Source organism: Glycine soja, chromosome 5 (genome assembly GCF_004193775.1).
Source record: "Glycine soja cultivar W05 chromosome 5, ASM419377v2, whole genome shotgun sequence".
Taxonomy (NCBI): domain Eukaryota; kingdom Viridiplantae; phylum Streptophyta; class Magnoliopsida; order Fabales; family Fabaceae; genus Glycine; species Glycine soja.
Genome location: NC_041006.1, coordinates 9,088,616 through 9,095,979, shown reverse-complemented (window position 1 = coordinate 9,095,979; position 7,364 = coordinate 9,088,616). Strand labels below are relative to the sequence as shown.

Below are 7,364 nucleotides of genomic sequence, written 5' to 3'. Positions count from 1 at the left end.
AGAGAATATCTTTATAACATCAGGCACCTAATAGGAAGACCAACGTGTTGTCTACTTGTCTTTACACATCATTACACACGTGCTTTTCCTTTTAATAGTTAGTTTACATACCTGTTCATAGTCCACACATATCTTTTAATACTAGACACCTATTCACTGAATATAGCTTTACCAAGTAACACAAGTTCCCCGAGAGTTTGATACTCGGTTCTTACCGTTTTATACTACTTGCGCAATTCGATGCACTTGCTGGGTTCGAATAGAAACCTTTAGTTTTGGCACTTGTTTTCACACTAATTTTCAATTTGAATTTCAGAACTAAGATTGGTATAAAATAGGCACCAATTATAGAACAATTTCGAGCCAAAACAACAAGCACACTTCCCTTTCACTTTTTTTTCTTGGACACTAATTTTTCTGCCAACTTGTGTGGTTTTTCTTATTTTTTCCTTTTATCCAAATCGCTTGGTTCCTTTTTTATAATTTTTTCTGAGATGTATAGAAAATTTAGTAAAATTTCAGCTCAAAATTCGTACTGATCAATTCTCGGTAATTTATATAAGTTCGTATGTTCAAGCTGCCAGCACCAGCGATTTCAACCTAGAAATCAAGAATAGTGTTTATGTTCCTTAAGGGTTAGATAGTAACAATTTGTGATTGCTTATGCTCAATTATCTTGAATAACACAATTCAAGAGAGCCTAAGACTTATTTTGATTCACAAATCCAGCCACAACTTAGCACCATAACTCAACTTCATCATAGGCATCATGTAGGAAACTTAGAAAAAAAAAGTTCAACAACAAGATTACTTCTAGGAATTGATTTAGAACATGTTATGAACTTAATAACATGCATGAATTAGACTCAAAATTCAAAAGATAGGCTAAGAATGACAAGGATATATGAACAAATGTATCTCGAATTCAATCAACAAAATAAAAATTCAACACAAACTTAGAACATAATGTGACAATTACTATGACTAAACATGACTCTAAGACAACATGGATTAAGTGATTTACACTTACATTTTTGTGTTTTTTTTTCTAATCAATATTTTGGAAGAAAATTTAGATCTAAAGGTTCAGCACATGAATATTATGACTGAAAAATTATAAAACCTAAAATCAACACAAAAACACGATTCAAGAGTAGATCTATAAAATTTGAACCATAGAAATGCAAGAACAAGTGTGGATCTAAGATTGAATCGGTTTATTTTTTTGAATCTACTCTAAATAGAACCAAACCACAAGACAATGGAGGATATACATGGAGAATAAGATGAATAACAAGGAATTAAAGTGAATTTACCAAACAAAAAGATAGAGGAAGCAAAAGAACATCACCTAGATGAAGATGCTCTTGATACCACATGATGTAGCTCCTTGTGGAGCTTGTAAGCCTGGGATCTTCTTCATCAATGGAGTCCTTTGCTTCTTGAAGATTAATGGCAGTGGAATGGAGAAGGAGAAAGATGATTGGAGACGCCACTTCAAAGAGAAGATGAGTCAAGAAAAAGCTCACCACCATAGGAAGCCATGGATAAGAGCTTGAAGGTAGGAGAAAAAAAATGGAGGGAGAAGGAGAGAGGGAGCACGAAATTTTGTGCCTCAAAAGAGATCTGAACTTTGAATTGTAATTCTCAAGTTATCAAAGTTGAAAAAATGCACACACATGACCTCTATTTATAGCCTAAGTGTCACACAAAATTGGAGGGAAATTTGAATTTCTATTCAAATTTCACTTGAATTTGAAATTGAATTTGTGGAGCCAAATTTTGGAGCCAAAAATTCACTAATTATGTTTAGTGAATTTCAGTTATGATTCAGCCCACTAATCCAAGATCAAGTCCAATATTCCCCACTAAGTGTGCTTAGGTGTCATGAGGCATGTAAAGCATGAAGGACATGCACAAAGTGCGACTATATGATGTGACAATGGGGTGTAGCAAGCAAATGCTCACCTCCCCCTCTAAAATTTAATTGGATTAGGCTTCTCCCAATTCAATTAAATTTATTTCCCAACACACACATCAAATATTCACTTAATGCATGTGAAATTATAAAACTACCCCTAATACAAAAACTAGTCTAAGTGCCCTAAAATACAAGGGCTGAAAAATCTTACATTTCTAGGGTACCCTACCTACATTATGGAGCCCTAAATACAAGGACCAAAAATAATGAAATTCTAATCTAATATGTACAAAGATAAGTGAACTCAACCTTGGCCCATGGGCTCAAAAATCTACCCTGAGGTTCATGAGAACCCTAGGGCCTTCTTCAGTAGCTCTAGCCCAATCCTTTTGGAGCCTCTTGCTCATGGCTCTGGTAACTGGTCCCTTCCTAGGGAGGATTGCATCAAAAGTTTCTCTAGTCTTAAACCAACATAATGGAGTTCTACATCTCCTTGCATATAGAGCTTCATATGGAGCCATTCCAATATTGGAGTGAAAACTATTGTTATAGGTAAACTCAAATAGTGGTAAAAATTGATGCTAGATACTTGTTTGTTCTAAAAAATAGGCTCTTAAAAAATCTTTTAGAGATTGGATAATCCTTTCAAATTGTTTGTCTGTTTGAGGATGATATGTTAAACTAAGTTTAACCTTAGTCCTTAGGGCATGTTGCTAACTATCCCAGAACCTAGAGGTGAAATGTGGGTCTCTATAAGAGATTATATTAGAAGTTATACCATGTAATATAATAATCTCTTTGACAAACAACTAAGCTAACTTCTTAAAGAGAATTTGATGTTAGTAGGTAGAAAATGAGCAGATTTAGTCAATTTATCCACAATCACTCATATAGCGTCATGACCAAATAAATTTCTTGGTAAACTTGTGACAAAGTCCATTGAATGTTGTCTCATTTCCCATCTAGAATATCCAAGGATTGTAGTTCTCCTAAAGGTCTTTGATGTTCTACTTTTTCTTTTTGAAACACCAAACAAAATGCCACATATTCTTCCACAACTTTCTTCATTCCTGACCACCAGAACATTTTCTTCAAATCTAGATACATTTTGGTGGCGCCTGGATGAATACTTAGTGTACTCTTATGAGTTTCCTCCAATATCAATTTCCTCATGTCTTAAAAAAAGGTATACTAATGCTTTCTTTGAACATAATAGTTCCACCAGAATCCTTCTTGAATTCTAGTTCCTTACCCTCTTGTCTTGATCTTAGTTTCTCTTGTAGAAATTGATTTGTTTCTTGAACTTCTTTGAATTGTTCTAGAAAGTCACTTGAAATCATTAGCATCCTCATATATAGACTCTTGGATCTAACTTCCACTACCAAGTTCAAAATCTCTAAAACTTTTCATCAACTCCATTTCCTTGACCATCATCATAGTTGCATGTAAAGACTTCTGACTTAATGCATCTATTACCATGTTTGCCTTACCAAGTTGATAGTGTAGTTGAAAGTTGTAATCATTAAGAAACTCCATCCAACTTCATTGTCTCATGTTTAATTCTTTTTTATCAAATAAATATTTTAGACTTTGATGGTCACTAAAGACTTCAAACCTTGCACCATATAAATAGTATCTCCATATCTTCAACGCAAACACCACTACATCTAACTCTAAATCATGTGTTGGGTAATTTGCTTCATGTTGCCTTAGTTGCCTTGAAGCATAAGAAACTATTTTTCCCTCTTGCATTAATACACATCCTAACCCTTTCCCTGAAGCATCACAATACACTTCAAATTTTCTAGTTGGGTCAAATAGTATTAACACTAGATTAAAAGTCAGTCTATTCTTCATTTCTTGCAAACTAGCTTCGCAGGTTTCCTTCCAATCAAAATGCTATCCTTTACGTGTTAGCTTAGTCGAAGGCAATGTTAATTTAGAAAATCATTCAATGAATTTTCTATAATAGCCTGCTAATCCTAGAAAACTATGTATCTATGTGATGGTTGTTAGTTTTTCCCAGTGCAATATAGCTTCAACCTTTGTAGGGTCAATAACAATTCCACCTTGAGATATCACATGTCCTAAGAGTTGTAGTTGTTCTAACCAGAACTCATACTTTGAGAGTTTTTCAAACAATTGTCTTTCCTTTAAAATCTGAAAAACAATTCGTAGATGTTCTTCATAACTATTGGAGTATATCAGAATATCATCAATGAAAACTAACACGAACTTGTCTACAAACTAGTGGAAAATATGATTCATATAATTGATAAAAATGGCAGGAGAATTGGTCTCATCAAAAGACATTACCAAATACACGTAATGATCATATCTTGTTCTAAAAGCAGTCTTTGGAAGATCTTTAGCCTTAACATGAATTTGATGATAGCCAAACTTCAATTCAATTTTGGAAAATACTGTAGCACCCCTTACTGATCCATCAAATCATCAATATGAGGAAAAAGGTATTTATTCTTGATGGGCACCCCTTAATGATCCATCAAATCATCAATATGAGGAAAAGGGTATTTATTCTTGATGGTGATCTAATTAAGCTGATAGTAATCCACACATAACCTCATACTTCCATCCTTCTTCTTAACTAACAAAACAGAGCACCCCATGGAGAAACATTGGGTTTGATAAATTGTTTCCCTAATAGTTCCTCTATTTGCTTTTTCAACTTTGCTAACTCTAAAGATGACATTCTATAGGGAGTTATGGATACAAGTCCTGATCCTGGTACCAAATCTATGGTATATTATATTTCTCTTTTCAGAGGTAATCCAAGGGCACCTTAAGAGTATGTTTGGATGAGGCAATTTAAAATTCTAAAGAATTTAAAATTCTAAGAATTTCAAATGCTTCAATTTGAAATTCTTTCATTTTCCAAATTCTGTGTTTGGATAAAGAAATTAAATTTCTTCATTTTCAAAAATTGTGTTTGGATAAAGAAATTCAATTTCTTCATTTTCTAAATTTCTTATTTTGATAAAATAGTCAAATGCATTATTTTTTAAAATTTTATATTTGAATAAAACATTTTTTTTGAATAAAAAAATAATTTTTTTTTCATTAATAAATTATATGTACTATTTGTGGAGTGTGGTATTCCAATAAATATGTACTATTTTAATCTCTTTCAATTAAAAATATATTAATTCCAATAAATATGTATTATTTTTTGAATAAAAGCTGATTGAGTCTCCCTGTTCTGACTCAATAGTCTAAATGAGCTAAAGACTAACACGTGTAAGTATTTCAAATTGTATGAATTTATAATTTTGTAAAAGGTTTATCACACTACATTCATGCACAAAAGTTGGTAGTGTATGTAATCTAAAGAAGAAACAATATCATACCAAGAGAATCTTTCAGTATTTGAGTCAGCTTGCTATTCCTGCAAGCAAAGTAGCAACAAATCACTAACTATATATACTTTGATTGTCTAGAAAGAAACAATGATGGTACAAAAAACTAGAAGTAGCAAAAGGGTTTCATCTTTGAAGTTAAATTGTTTTTTTAGGTACGCATAACATCTAGCAGCTAGAAGGACATAAATTAAAAATGAAAAATCAACACCAGATTCATACCTGTAAGGCACATGGCACCTTTTTCTCTTCAAAGCATCATCACCTAAAGCTGAAAGGGAAAGATTAATGGCTCTGCCCTCATCAAGTGTTAGTCCTTTGGCTCCAGTTTTAAGCAACTGCTTGCTTCCTCCAAGATCAATCATCCATAATTTACTTACTTCACTTTTGGCTTCCATTGCATCCCCACACCGAAATATGTTTATTCTCATCAAGCTAGATATATGAAGCTAAATAGACAACGTAACTATCAAGCTAAGAAACCCATTAAAATACTTTGAAGTATCTAAGTAAACCTCTAACCCACTAGTGTGACCTACTTGATGCCTCTTTCACATTAGTCCAAGAGGTGGATCTAAATTGTTTGCCCTTGTTGTACCACCATTGGGCTTTTGCATAATCACTAATTTGCACTTCTTAGAGACCCTCAATTTCAATCAATCCCTTTGGATCTGTTTGAATATTGAGATTTCTATAGAAGGGGTTAGTCATTAGTTAGCTAGAGTTTATTATACTATGGAATTCAATCTTTGAAGAGTGAAAAGAAAAAGGGAAAGATGCTACCACTTTGTCATATATTTTTCATGTGGTCTACCAAACTGTCTTGGAGATAAAAAAATCCCTGAGATTGCCCATATAAACTTCCAACATGCTTATTGTAAAAGTAAAAGACGATGCATTATCCAAAGAGGCTTGACGAAAGAGCTCTTCAAGTGCACGCGGAATCATTCTTGGCTCCTCATTTGTACCATACTAAAAACAATTATTACATGCCATAATCATACACTAGCAATGCTAACACATTAAGAAATACTAGTAAGTAATAAGAGTGTTTAGCACATGCACAAATAGCAACACAATGTTTAATTGACTAACCATGGTGAATGTCTTGCCTGTGCCTGTTTGACCATAGGCAAAAGCACACACATTATGCCCGTCCATTGCAGATCTTAGAATAGGCTCAACCTCCACAAAAATATTCTCCGCAGAGGTTCAAACAAGGGCACATGCATGCTTTTTAGTAAAACTTGGAACTATAACCTGATAATTATATGGAAAAACAATCTTTCAAATAGAAGTCAATATATACGGCTACAAAATTATATTGTCCAGAATAGACCTGCTTCTTTCCTCTCACGCCAAGATGTGGTGTTGCTAAAGTTATAAAATTGATTGGCTCCAACCCAACAATCATCCCTTCTCTTGAAAGCTTGTTCCCTGCGAATTTTTTGTCATGTTGTATGCTAGATCACCTGGTTGGTCCTTATCATAGGTATCAGGTGAATAAAGAACAACAATTGTATATCTAGCATATAAGCCTCCCAGAGAATGGGCTAGAAAGGAGATTCTTTTCAAGCTCTTTGTCTTTTTAACAACTTGCAAGACCTGTTTTGATGAAAGGCCATAATCATTCAACATGAAACAATTTGAGAGAAATTCATAGCTATCAGAACTGAAATTGGGCATGCTAACTTTAGATATATAAATTTGTATATCTCGGGACTCACTTCATCAGCTAATCACTTTCCAGCTCCATCAATCTTAATAAATGTCTTAGTGTAAGTATTTGATGAACTTACTACAAACAAAAAATAATTGTTAAGGACTTTAGCCAGACAAATAATTTTACATTCGTGGATGAGGCACTCATGCAATACCCAAGAAAATCTTCACAACATTAAAAATAATATCCTAGGCAGCGTAAGCTTACTTCTTTCCAAATGATACAAATAGACTTTTTCCAGCATTAACTTCAAAGAAAGTGAAAGAACAATTAAGGGTGTTCAGCACAAGAGTGAGAGTTAAGTTTTGCATTTTTACTCAAACTTATAAAGCAGATTATGTTT

The 7,364-nt window shown here is 33.4% G+C and overlaps 1 pseudogene; it reads right to left on the bottom strand.

Annotated features, from left to right (window-relative positions):
- Positions 1-5,164: 5,164 nt before the first annotated feature.
- Positions 5,165-7,364, bottom strand: part of LOC114411113 — a 64,412-nt pseudogene continuing 62,212 nt past the window's right edge.